This window comes from Trachypithecus francoisi, unplaced genomic scaffold (genome assembly GCF_009764315.1).
Source record: "Trachypithecus francoisi isolate TF-2019V2 unplaced genomic scaffold, Tfra_2.0 Lachesis_group5, whole genome shotgun sequence".
Taxonomy (NCBI): Eukaryota; Metazoa; Chordata; class Mammalia; order Primates; family Cercopithecidae; genus Trachypithecus; species Trachypithecus francoisi.
This window is the reverse complement of record NW_022681470.1, coordinates 45,195,213-45,209,055: the sequence shown is the minus strand read 5'-3', so window position 1 is coordinate 45,209,055 and position 13,843 is coordinate 45,195,213.

The following is a 13,843-nucleotide window of genomic DNA, read 5'->3' as shown; positions in this document are numbered from 1 at the left end:
GCAGTGGCCGGATCTCAGCTCACTGCAAGCTCCGCCTCCCGGGTTTTTACGCCATTCTCCTGCCTCAGCCTCCCAAGTAACTGGGACTACAGACGCCCGCCACCTCGCCCGGCTAGTTTTTGTATTTTTTAGTAGAGATGGGGTTTCACTGTGTTAGCCAGGATGGTCTCGATCTCCTGACCTCGTGATCCGCCCGTCTCGGCCTCCCAAAGTGCTGGGATTACAGGCTTGAGCCACCGTGCCCGGCCTCCTTGAATTTTCTTAGACTTGCTTTTAGACTTTGTTAGTGTAAACCAAAGGAAAAACTAAGGCATTTCTGAATCCCACAAAATTGGCACTATTAGAATTCCACACTCTGCATTCCCTTAGGATTTGGTCAGGACTTAAGTTTCAGCTTTGCTAGGATGTGGTGTCTATTCGCATGGGCTGTTTAACATTTCAGCTACATGTTAAAGATGTCTCTCCAGTGGTGGGGTCAGAGTCCCCAGATAGTGCTTTTTTTGCTTTTCCCCATGACCAGCACTGCTCCATTACTACACACTCCTTCAGATGTTAGATTTGGAAAGACTCAAATGATCTGACTTTTTGCATGTATATCTCAGTCCTCGTGCACTGGCAAGAGTCTCACCTTGACCCATGGAGCTCCCTCTCTGCACAGCTCCATCCTCTCTAATGCTTCATCCCACACACTCCCACTTCAGCTGCCCCAGATCACCATTTGGTCTTCAGCCTTTGTGGAAATGCATACTCTGCTGGACTGACGTGTGATTGTTTGGAAAGCTATCCACAGATGTGAAGCTGGAAATCTGTATGGTTAAACTCGAGTTTCTCTCTATAAAGAGAACACAGCCTTATGTTGTCTGTTGCCCACTGCTTGAAAACAGTTTTTCTGTCTTATAGTTCTTGATAGTGGCAGGGCTAACTCAATACGAATACTTTACTATAGCGATTTAATGTAGACTTTTATAATAACCCCTTTTAATGGGTATATATTTGTTTACTTTATCTAAATACTTATAATCATAATACTATTTTCACAGGGTATTGATTCCATAAATTATTTGTGATAAATGATGACATATTTCACTATATGTGTAATATCCTGGATTGCTTCTTATAATCCTGCCTTGGACAATTTTGTAAAATTCAAAGAGAGACAGATAATTCTGAAATGGCAGTAAAAATTACAACATACCTATTTCAATACAGAATGCTAAGGAAAATTGAAAAAATGCCTTCTATAAATTAGCTGAATTATCTGAATGCTATTCAAATTACTAGAATTCACTTACTAAAGAGTACAAATAACACGGTTGCTGAAATGATAACAAGGGAGAAATTACTCTAACTCAGTAGAGTGCTCAGCTGGAGGAAATAATTAAGTAATGAATGGTTAATTGGTAGAGTAGGAAGTTGGTGTGTAGGTACATTAAAGAAGATTAAAAAGTCTCAAGAGACATGGAGCAAGTGAGAAAGCAATTTGTTGTATTAACCATGACTCTTCCTTCCTCCACGTTTCTGAGAGATATGTAACAACATCATATTTCAAGGAGAAACCTGATATCTTTTATTTATTCGCAAAATGATGAAAATTATGGAAGTCAGAACAGAACTATTTAACACATACAGCTAGAAGATTATCATAGAAGAAACACATATGTACAGTAGGCCACTCCTATTCTCACCGTTCAGTAGACTATGGGAGAAATAGTACATTGTCTGGTAGAATATGAACACAGTCCTCCCAAATAACTTTCTTATGTAGTATTGTTTTATTTATGAGATACAGTAAATCATCACGTTATATGAAATTCTGCTCGATGGGAAGAGACTCTCTGATCTCCCAAAGACTTTAATTTCTGCAAACTCTTGCAAGTTTAAGTTTTTATAATCAGATCTCCTAGCCCTATGAACAAGACAGTCTGTATTTGTAGGGTTGCCAGAAGATATACAAGACTTCCAGTTCAATTATATATTATATTCATAGAAACAACTTTTTAAAATGTAAGTACATCCTAAATGTTGCATGAGATGCACAAATACAATAAGTTCTCACTTAACATCATAGATAGGTTCTCGGAAACTGCAACTTAAAGAGAAATGAGGTACTGCATAATAAAACAAATTTTACCATAGCCTAATTGATATAACAAGAGTTAAGTTCCTACTGCATACAATATGTCTTTTCACTTGAAGTCCCAGTTTCCAATAATCTATTACAATACTATAAATTATTTATTATTCATCTGTAGAAACTTTTTGTTTTTTTTTTTCTGGTTGTTTTCAGTATTTTTCATCTTATTTTTTTACAATTTGATTATTTCCCTTCAATGTTGGATGAAGTTGTTACTTGCTCCTAACCAAAAGAAAATGGCAAAACTATACGGATTTTGTTGATATAATTAAGACTTCTAATTAGCTGATTTTCAGCCAATAAAAGGGAAATTATCCTGGTTAATATGCAGGTATTCTCTGAAATAGGAGACTTGAAACTGTAAAGCTGCTATGCTGTTGGTTTGGAAAAAGGGCTATGGTAAATTACTATGGAGGGGTTTCCTCTGAGACCTGAAAGCTCAGTCTTATCACCAAAAGGAACTGAATTCTGCCAATTACCTGAGTAACATCAGTAATTGGCCCCAAGCTCCAGGTGAGAACACAATAGTCAACATCTTGGTTTCAGCCTTGTGAAGAAAAGAAATCACATAGGCTGTTTCTGGACTCTTGATCCAGGGAATTTATGAGATAATAAATGTATGTTGTGTTAAGCCACTAAATTTGTGGTCATTTTTTATGCAGTTTAGAAAACTAATACAGAAACTTTAGTGCAAAGCAGAAATAGTTGGATGTGATCACACTTTCACTTATTGTATGTAGATATCTTCATCTAGTCCAAGTTTGTTTTCTCTTTTTCCTAAAACACATCATTAGATAAAATACAGATGAACATAAAAAAGTTTTCTCACTACTTTTCCCTTATGTCTGTAATTTTTCTCCCAGATTAAATTATAAAAATCCAAAGAGTTTATCCTTATTTGTCTCCCAGTGTCACCTGTCACATGGCTAAGTTTATTCTATTATTCAATCAATATTTGCTGATTATGAAAACCAAACCATAAACTCGGTGGACTGTATATTTCATAATTAAATAAATAAAACAATGGTGTAAATAAACCAAGAAAAATGGTTAATTGGCTAATTTGCAATGCTAACTCATTTAAATAAGGTAAAATGATTTCTATCTTTTACTGAAATGTTTCCTCTTTCCCCCTTATTTACATATTTGCATAAGTCCTCTTCTCTAAAATTTTTAAAATTAATTTTAATAATATATTTCCCTATATTTTCATATTGTTTAATTTTCTCCTATTATATTGTTTTACTTTAATAATTAGAATCATATTCTTCTATTTTATTATGTTCAGAAAGTTTTTAAATATAATATTATTTTGAGTATTTTGTGTGTAGCCATGTTTTATTTGTATTGCTGCGTTTAGGTCTTTGTTAATACAAGCTAAATATAAAAATGGCATCAATATGAGCTTTTGGAAATCTTTAAAGTCTAGTGCAATTGCATCTAGATGAAGTATATTTAAATTTAATTAGTGTTATACCTGTTTATTGTAGAATTCATATGCCTCTTTTTGGCTAAACATAAACATTATACTTAAAAAATTTAATATTTTAATATTTAATAATTTTAGATACCTATGCATAAGAAAACTAATATCTGTAATTTGTTGTATTGGTTAAAGTGCAAACCTGAAGTAAGCATTTTACATATGCAAAATAATTAATAATAATAACTCATGAAAATGAAATTTGAATTCTGAATATATTAATACAGTCTGGAGAAAGATAATTATATAAACTCTAAAGAAATTTAGAGTAATAAAAGGTAAAGAGAAAACTATAAAATATAGATGTTTCATTTCACACAAGTATTTATGTAAAGTTGGCCTTAGACATAAATTTAGTGTGTGAAAAATTTAATGTAAGGTTATGCTGCTTTAGAAAGAATTTGATCATGTGCCCAGTGCTGACATCCTATAGCTAATTTAAACTGAAGATATTTACATATTTCTGGCTTCAGACTGCTAAATGGAAATGTGTAGGCTCTAATTGCATCCCAAAAATTATTTGTAGGGAGTTTAAGGAAAAGATCTTTGAAATCTTGTTGGAATGCTGTTTATATATTAAATATGTCAATATGTAATGTGACTAAATCAGTGAAAATCAGTTTCAAGGGAAGAACATCTGTGAAATCTGAACATCTGTGAAATTCTTTTACAGTCATCTTAAATTTTACTTAGAATTGCATGGGGGTGTCTTGATAGTCCCCAGTTATTCTCTTGAATTTATTGCTATCTCAGTCTGCATGTCATGTCACTGATCTCTTTTGGTTGTTAATCAGTTTCACTTTGAGATACGAGGATTAAACAAAATTCAATATGTTTGAAACCAAACTCACTCTTCCTGTGAAATGGACCATCTTCCCTGAATATCTGACTTATGTACTTAGCCATTAACCAAGATCAAACATATTTTTTCCACATTATTCCCCATTGATACCTTCAATTGCTTCTCATATCTTGCTAATTCTTCCTTCAAGTTGTCTGTTACATCTGCTAGCTCTATTTTCTCACAACACACATAGAAATATACACATTCTATGTCCGCTTTTCATTAAGGCCTGATAAATCATTCATTTTAAATGGCTTGGAAGCTTTCTAATTATTTCTAAACTTTTGTCTTTAATTTATCCTGCATGTAAATATCAAACTAATCTTATAAGATTTCTTCACGTCATTTTCTTACTCAAACAAAAGCAACAGTATTCAATTAACTTACTATCCAACGTTTTCCAACATTTTCAAGACTCTTTCTATATCACAGTTTTCTATTCTCTGTATATGAATTTAATTTATTAATCACCTCATGCTGTCCTTTTGAATTCCACATGGTAAATCCTAAGTTCTCCAGACTGGCTTTTTACTTTATGCATAACAAATGAAATTTGTTAACATTTGGCTTTGAAAACTTTAAAAGCCCTACCAATTATTACTAAAGAAATCTTAAGAAAATACGTTTCTCTCACGTAACTCAGGAAAGCAATTTCTATTCTGTTATTATGAAAGCATTCTTGCCAAATGTCATTTTTAAAAAGCCACCTGAGAAGTCACATGGACCTTAAGCATTACTGGTTTGTGCAGTAATGCTTTTTCTGCTAAAACGTCCTGATACTGAGAAAATATTTGAAAGGTGTTTTACCTCACTAGGAGGACGGGGAGGGGGTGGAAAAGGTAACCCAGGCAGAAGTAACAACTTGTAGCAAAGGCACAACCTTGTGTATAACTGTGGAATGTTCACAGATCACTGAACCGTGTTGGTCTATGGGTTGAAGTGAAAAATCAGGGCACATGATGAGTTTTGAAAGGTACGGGAGTATGAATTATCTAAGTCTTAGGGTGGAAAAGAACTAAAGGCCAGGTATTTATTTATTGTCATTGTAAACAGAAAAGTAAATCATCACAATTTTATGTGACTCTCCATGGGATACATAAACGAAGCATTCATCATTACATAAAAGATGGCCTCTGGATAACGTGTTCAAATATAATTTAAACTTAATATGTTCTAATGTTGTGATAGATATAGAGATACAAACTCCTTACATTTTAGAAAGAGAGACAGACAAGAAAATGACTAATAACAATGTGGCATAGCATAGATGTTTATTGTCCATAAAATAATTTTAGAATTAAGAAATAGAAAAAATAGAGAAATAAAAAATGCATATAGATTTTAAAAATCTGAAAAGTTAAGTGTATGTGAGTAAAGAGGGAAGATAAAATCAAAGAAGAAAAATAAAAAAACAATATGCTTATAAGTAAAAAAGAAAAAAAGCCATCACTGGCTGAAAAAATACAAATTGGTGAGTATGAGACGTCTTGGATAAGTAGTACTAGTTATGAAAGCAGATGGCAATGGCATTATGATTTTGGAGCTTGGTTCCCTAGGTATTTCCCGTCTCAAACTTGATGTAAAACTTAATGTGAAGATTTGGGCTTGTGGAAAGTTAAGTCCCCGAGAGTTTGGGATATCTTTTGTTATTGCATTACAATCTAATCAAGGCTGACTCATACATTAAGCACAGTACGGACCGTGCCTAAGGCTAATATTACTGTAGGGACCTGAGAAAATGTCTTCATTTCTTTAAAACCATAATAAAAATTATGATATTCAGGTCTGGATATATCCATCTTTATTATCTATGCAGTCATAAAGTATAATTTTTATGGAGGATAGGACCACAGATGTCTCAGGACCTGTGAAAGTCATAAAGTGGCCCAAAGCCCTTTCTGAATAATAGAAGTTGAGACCTTGTTGTTGAATGTGGTCATAACACAAACATAAAATAATTGGAAGTGACAAGGTGTCAAATAGTGAGTTGCTAAGAAAATTGTAGGAATGAAGAAACTTTATTTATATTACATAGTAATAAAACATTTGATAAAACTGTCACCGGTGATAGTACAGAAGGCTTATTGTGAACTTAATCATGAATATATTATGAACTTCATAATATCCATAGTGTGTTGATTTGTATTGGCTATGTTTGGCAAATTAATAGAGGAAAAATAAATTCAGAAAATACTATTTTATTGTATTTATACTATTTTAATATATTGCTATTTTAAGCAAAACTGAAACAAAGTAAAGAATACACAAATCCAGGAACTTGTAGAGATGAAAAAGAGGAAATTGATACACAAATTGTAAAGGATAATATTAAAAACCACTCAATTAAGAAACAGACTTGAAGAAAATATCAAATAAAGGGTATAGTTATTACACATCCTATTAAAACCAAATGAATTAAAATACCATTCAGTAATTCAAAAAGGGAAATCTTAATATATGCGACATATTTGAATCTCAAAAATGTTACACACAGTATAAGATCTGATTCTATAGATTGTATTCTGTAAGTTTGCATTTACAGGAAGTTCCATAACAATCAACAGTCATCAGAAGCAGCTACATGATTTTATGCCACAGTACAAAATAGAAATTGCAAAGTCTTTTTCTTTTCTTTTTTTTTTTTCACTCTCTTGGAGGGTCTTGCTATGCTTCCCAGGCTGAAATGCTGTGGAGTGATTATACCTTACCGCAGCCTTAAACTCCTGGGCTGACATGATCCATCTACCTCAGCCTCCCAAGTAACTGCAACTATAGGTATGTGCCACCACATGTAGCATTTTTAAAAATCTTTTTGTAGAAACTGGATTTTGCATTGTTGCCCAGGATGATCTCAAACTCCTGGCTTTAAGCAATCCTCCTGTCTCAGTCTCTCAAAGTGTTGCATTTATAGGTGTTAGCCACCACTGCCAGACATGACCTTTTGCATTGTATTTTTTTTTTCAATTTTATTTCTGCTCTGATCTTTATTATTTATTTTTCTCTACTAATTTTGTGTTTGGTTTGCTCTTGCTTTTATCATTCCTTAAGATGTATCATAGGCCGGGTGTGGTGGTTCACACCTGTAATTCCAGCACTTTGGGAGGCCCAAGAGGGCAGATTACCTGAGGTCAGGAGTTTGAGATCAGCCTGGCCAACATTGTAAAACTCTGTCTCTACTAAAAATAGAAAAATCAGCCAGGTGTGGTGGCAGGCACCTGTAGTCCCAGTTACTTGGGAGGCTGAGGCAGGAGAATCACTTGAACCTAGGAGGCAGATGTTGCAGTGAGTTAAGATCACACCACTGCACTCCAGCATGGGTGACAGATCGAGATTCCATCTCAAAAAAAAAAAAAAAAAAGATGCATCGTTACATTTTTTATATGAAGTTTTTCTACTTTTTTGATGTAGATGCTCATTGCTCATTGTTATAAACTTTGCTTTTAGTACTTCTTTCATTATATCCCATAGGTTTTGATTTGTTTCAAGAAACTTTTAAATTTTCTTCTTATTTTATTACTCATTGATCAATCAGGAGCATATAGTTTAATTTTGATGTGTTTATATAGTTTCCAAATTTCCCCTTGTTTTTGATTTCTAGTTTTACTCCACTGTGGTTAGAGAAGATACTTCATATTATTTCAACTTGGGGGTAATGTTTTAAAACTTCTTTGTGACTTTACATATGGTCTATCCTAGAGAAGGATCCATGTACTGACAAGAAGAATGTGTATTCTGCAGCTATTTGAATGAAATGTTCTGCAAATATCTCTTAAGTGCATTTGGTCTATAGTACAGATTAATTCCAATGTTTCCTTGTTGATTTGCTGTCTGGATGATCTGTCCAGTGCTGAAAGTGGAGTGATGAAGTCTCCAGCTATTATTGTATTGCACTCTATTTCTCCCTTTAGCTCAAGTAATATTTGCTTTATATAACTGGTTTCTCCAGTGATGCGTTCTTCTGTATTTACAATTGTTATATCCTCTCGCTGATATGATCTCCTTATCATTGTACAATGACCTCACTTGTCTCTTTTTACAGTTTTGTCTTGAAATCTATTTTATCTGAAATACATATAGCTACTCCTGGTCTTTTTTTGGTTACAATTTGCATAAAATATAATTTCCATCCCTTTATTTTCAGTCTATGTACGTATTTATAGGTGAAATGTGATTTTTGTAGGCAATAGATCATTAGGTCTTGTCTTATTTATTAATTAATTCATTCAGCCATTCTGTATCTTTTGATTGCAGAGTTTAGTTTATTTACATTCAGTGTTATTATTGACAAGAAAAGACTTACTATTGTCATTTTGCTATTTATCTTCTTGTTATTTTGTGGTCTTTTCTTTCTTAGCTTCTATCTTACTTTGTGTAAAGGTTATTTTTTCTGGTGTTATGTTATAATTTTGTGCTGTTTGTGTGTGTTGTATGTTTTTCAGTATGAGGTTACCATGATGCTTGCAAATGACATCTTTAACTCATTATTTTAAACTGATGACAACTCTGATTGCAAAAATAAGCAAACAAAGAGAAACACAAAAATTATTATCATAAGCAAAAAAGGAGAAATAATAAAAATATACATCTTAAATTTTCCCCCTGCTTTTTAACTTTTGGTCATTTCTATTTATACATTATAGTTACTGTCCATGTCTTGAAAATTTGTTGTAATTATTATTTTTTATTGGTTAGTCATTTAGTCTTTCCACTTAAGATAACAGTAGTTCACCCACCACAGTTACTCAGTTCTAATACTGTGTTTTGCTGTGCAATTCCTATTACCAGTGAGTTTTGTAACTTCATATGATTTCTTATTGCTCATTAACATCATTTTCTTTTTGATTGAAGTACTTTCTTTAGCATTTCTTGTAGAACAGGCTTGGTGTTGACTACATCTCTCAGCTTTAGTGTGTCTGTGAAAGTTTTCATTTCTTCTTTATGTTTGAGGGATATTTTTGCTAGATATACTAGTCTAGAGTAAAAGGTTTTCTTTATTTTTCTTCAGCACATTACATGTGCCATGCCACTCTCTCCTGGCCTGTAAGTTTTCCACTGAAAAGTCTGCTCCTAGACAACAAGGAGCTCCCTTCTATGTTATTTGTTTCTTTGCTCCTGCTGCTTTTAGAATCTGTTCTTTGTCCTTGACCTTTGGGAGTTTGATTAATCAATGTCTTATTTGGGTTAAATCTGCTTGGTGTTTTATAATCTTCTCACAGTTGAATGTCAATATCTTTCTTTAGGTTTGGGAAGTTCTCTGTTATAGTGATTTTGAATAAACTTTTACCCCCATCTCTTTTTCTATCTCTTCTTTAAGTTCAAAATTCTTAGATTTGCCCTTCTGAGGAGATTTTCTAGATCCTCCAGGTGTGCTTCAATGTTTTGTATTCTTTCCTCTGACTGTATGTTTTTAAATAACCTGTCTTCAAGCTCATTAATTCCTCCTTCAGCTTGATCATTTCTGCTATTAAAAGCCTCTGCTGCATTCTTCAATGTGTCATTTGCATTCTTCAACTCGAGAATTTCTGCTTGATTCTCTTTTTAATGATTTCATTTTCTTTCTCTAATTTATCTGATAGAATTCTGAATTCCTTCTCTGTGTGATCTTAAATTTCCTTGAGTTTCCTCAAAACAGATATTTTGATTTCTCTGTCTGAAAAGTCACGTATCTCTGTTTCTCCAGGATTGGTCTTTGGTGCCTTATTTAGTTCACTTGGTGGCCTCATGTTTTCCTAGATGGTCTTGATGCTGGTGGATGTTCATCTGTGTCTTGGCATTGAAGAGTTAGGTATTTATTATAGTCATCACATTCTGGAATTACTTGTACCTGTCTTTCTTGGGAACGTTTTCCACATATTTTAAAAAACTTGAGTGTTGTGATCTAAGCTGTATCTGAATTATGGGCTGCCTGAAGCCCAGTAACACTGTGATACTTGCAAACTAATAGAGGTCCTGTCTTTATGGTCTTGGATAAGATCCAGAAGAATTCTGTGGATTACCAGGCAGAGATTCTTGTTCTCTTCCCTTACTTTCTCCTGAAAAAACGGAGTTTCTCTCTCTGTTGTAAAGTACCTGGGGCTAGGGGTGGGATGACACAAGCATCCCTGTGGCCACCACCACCAGGATTGTATTGATTCAGATCCGGCACATCACTGGGTCTTGCCCAAACCCTACTGTAACCACTCCCTGGCATCTGCTGATGTTGGCTCAAGTGCCTGGGGCTCTACAATCAGCAGCTGGTGAAGCCAGCCAGGCTTGTATTCTTCCTTTCAGGGTGTAGAGCTTCCCCAGACCTCGAGTGGGTCCAGGGGTGCCAACTCTGAGCCAGGGACTGGAATAGGAAACCTTAGAAGTCTACCTGGTATTCTGTTTTACTGTGACTGAGCTGGCACTCAAACTATGGGACATATCTTTCCCACTATTCCCTCCCCTTTCTGCAGTCAGAGGAGCCTCACCCAGGGACCATCATCAGTGGCCCACAGGACATTGTCAGGTTACTGCTGATGTTCCCTTTAGGTCCAAGGGCTTGTCAGTCAGCTTGTGATAAATGCTACCAGGTGTGCAATTCACCCTTCAAGGAAGTGGGCGCCCCTCTGTGGGCAGGCACCAGCTGAATTCAGGCTGGTTTTGATTTATTTGTGACAGAACATCCTTGAATTTAATCCAATGGCTCACAATTGTTGTGCTCTCCCTCTCCTAAGTGCACAATTTCTCTCTCAATGCCACACAGCTGCTGTTGGAGATGGGAGAGGAGTGGCATCCCTGATTCAAGGCTCTTTCCTACCATCTTTAGTTCTTCTTTTTATGATATGAAGTTAAAACCAGGTATTGTCAGTACTAATGTAATTTTTGTTTCTTATTAAGGTGCTTATTTTGTCTAGGTAGTTGTTAAATTGATGTCCTTTCAGTGGGGCCACATTCAGTGAAGCCTTCTGCTTAGCTATCTTGTCCCTCTTCTCTGTTCCGCCTTCTAATTTCAATAATTTTAAGCAAATTTTCTTCAAAGTTGCCTTCTCAACAGGCTGCCACATCCTTTTGTTTTATGCATATTTTGATAACATATTCAAAAGATTGTATTTTATTATTTAAATTGCCTCAACACCTTAAATATGTGGGACCTTACCTCATGACAGGTAAAGACAGTAAAGAAACAAAATCATACTGTAATGATCTTTCAAAATATTCATGTCAATTTTATTCTCACATTATATTTTATTATCTCTAATTTCCATCTTCCTTGGAACATCTTAGCTATATTTTATTGTAAAATTTATAGCATAATCACTATGTCAAGTTAAACAGTATAAGTACACTGATTTAGTCATATTGCTTTAACCTTTAGAAATTACAGCAATAACCTCATAAAAAAATTCAGCAATTAGGCTCAAATTATGGCTATGTATTTCGTGTAATACTTAGTAGTTTATTAATTAATACGAGAGGCAGATAATAAAACATGAATCCTTATTTTCCTAAAAAAACTTATCTATGAATAAAACTGTCTTATTTTATAAGCATATAGCCTATAACTTACCGACTGACATTAACAGACCCAGCCTGAATGTAGAGAATAGATGTATAGATCACCCAATAACAACACTTGTACATTAGTCATTTATACACAGTAGTGGTAGTTGATACGTACAATAGACAGATTGTTACATTTTTTGAAACAAACAGAGAAAATATCTCTTAAAGATTATAACGATTTTTTTTCACAAATTAGATATATTTTTTTCTTTAAGGTACTTCTAAGTGATAAATAAGATCACATAGAAGAATTATTATGAATCTCAGAATACCAATTTCTGGTTTTAAAATGTATAATAAATGCTGAAAAAAGACTGAAATAAAATACAAATTTATGAAGGATAATAATTAAGGAAAATTTTATTGATAGATTTTTCTTTTTGATAAACCCATTATTTGTTGGAACCATAAAATAATGTGAACAAGTGATTATATATGCTATTTTTTTCTGTTATTCTACCTTTTAAAAATGTATTACCTCAAAAAATAGAAAAATATTTCTAAAAGATAGAATTCATGTTTCTTTGTGTCTGTTAATAGTAAAGTATGAAAATGCTGTGATGTGGTTTGGCTGTTTCCCTCGCCACTCAAATCTTGAATTGTAGTTCCCATAATCCCCACATGTCCTGGGAGCAACACAGTGGGAAGGAGGTAATTGAATCATGGAGGTGTTTACTCCTATGCTGTTCTTATGATAGGGAGTGAGTTCTCACAAAATCGGATAGTGTTATAAGGGGCTTTTCCCCCTTTGCTCAGCACTTCTCTCTTCTGCTGCAATGTGAAGAAGGATATGTTTGCTTCCCCTTCCACCATGATTAGGTTTCCTGTGGCCTCCCAATCATGTGGAACTGTGAGTCGATTAAGCCTCTTTTCTTTATAAATTACTCAGTCTTGGGTATGTCCTTATAGCCGTGTGAGAATGGACTAATACAGTAAATTGGACCAAGGGAGTGGGATGCTGCTATGAGGATACCCCAAAAATGTGGAAGCAACTATGGAACTGGGTAACTGGCAGAGGTTGGAACAGATTGGAGGGATCAGAAGAAGACAGAAAAATGTGGGAAAGTTTGGAACTTCCTAGAGACTCATTGAATGGCTTTGACCAAAATATTGATAATGATATGGACAATGAACATCAGATGCAGGTGGTCTAAGATGAAGATGAGGAACTTGTTGGAAATTGGAGCAAAAGTGACCCTTGTTATACTTCAGCAAAGAGGCTGGCAGTATTTTGCCCCTGTTTTAGAGAGTTGAAACTTTGAACTCGAGAGAGATGATTTAGGGTATCTGGTGGAAGAAATTTCTAAGTGGCAAAGCATTCAAGAAGAAGCAGAGCATAAAAGTTTGGATAATTTGCAGCCTGATGATGCAATACAAAATCATTTTCTGGGGATAAAGAGTGCTGCAGAAATTTGTATAAGTAATAAGGAATTGAATATTAATCACCAAGACAATGGGAAAAATGTCTCCAGGGCATGTCAGAGACCTTCACAGCAGCCCCTTCCATAACAAGCCTGGAGGCCTAGGAGGGAAAAATGGTTTTGTGGGCCAGGCTCAGGGTCCCCCTGCTCTGTGCAGCCTCAGGTCATGGTGTCCTGTGTCCCAGTCACTCTAGCTGAGGGCTAAAAGGGGCGAAGGTACAACTGGTACCATTGCTTTACGGGATGCAAGCCCCAAGCCTTGGTGGCTTACATGAAGTGTTGGGCCTGCAGGTGCACAAGAGTCAAGAATTGAAGTTTGGGAACCTCTGCTTAGATTTTAGAAGATGTATGAAAATGCCTGGATGTCCAGGCAAAAGTTTGTGGCAGTGGCGGAGCCCTCATGGAGACTCTTTGCTAGGGCAGTGCAGAAGAGG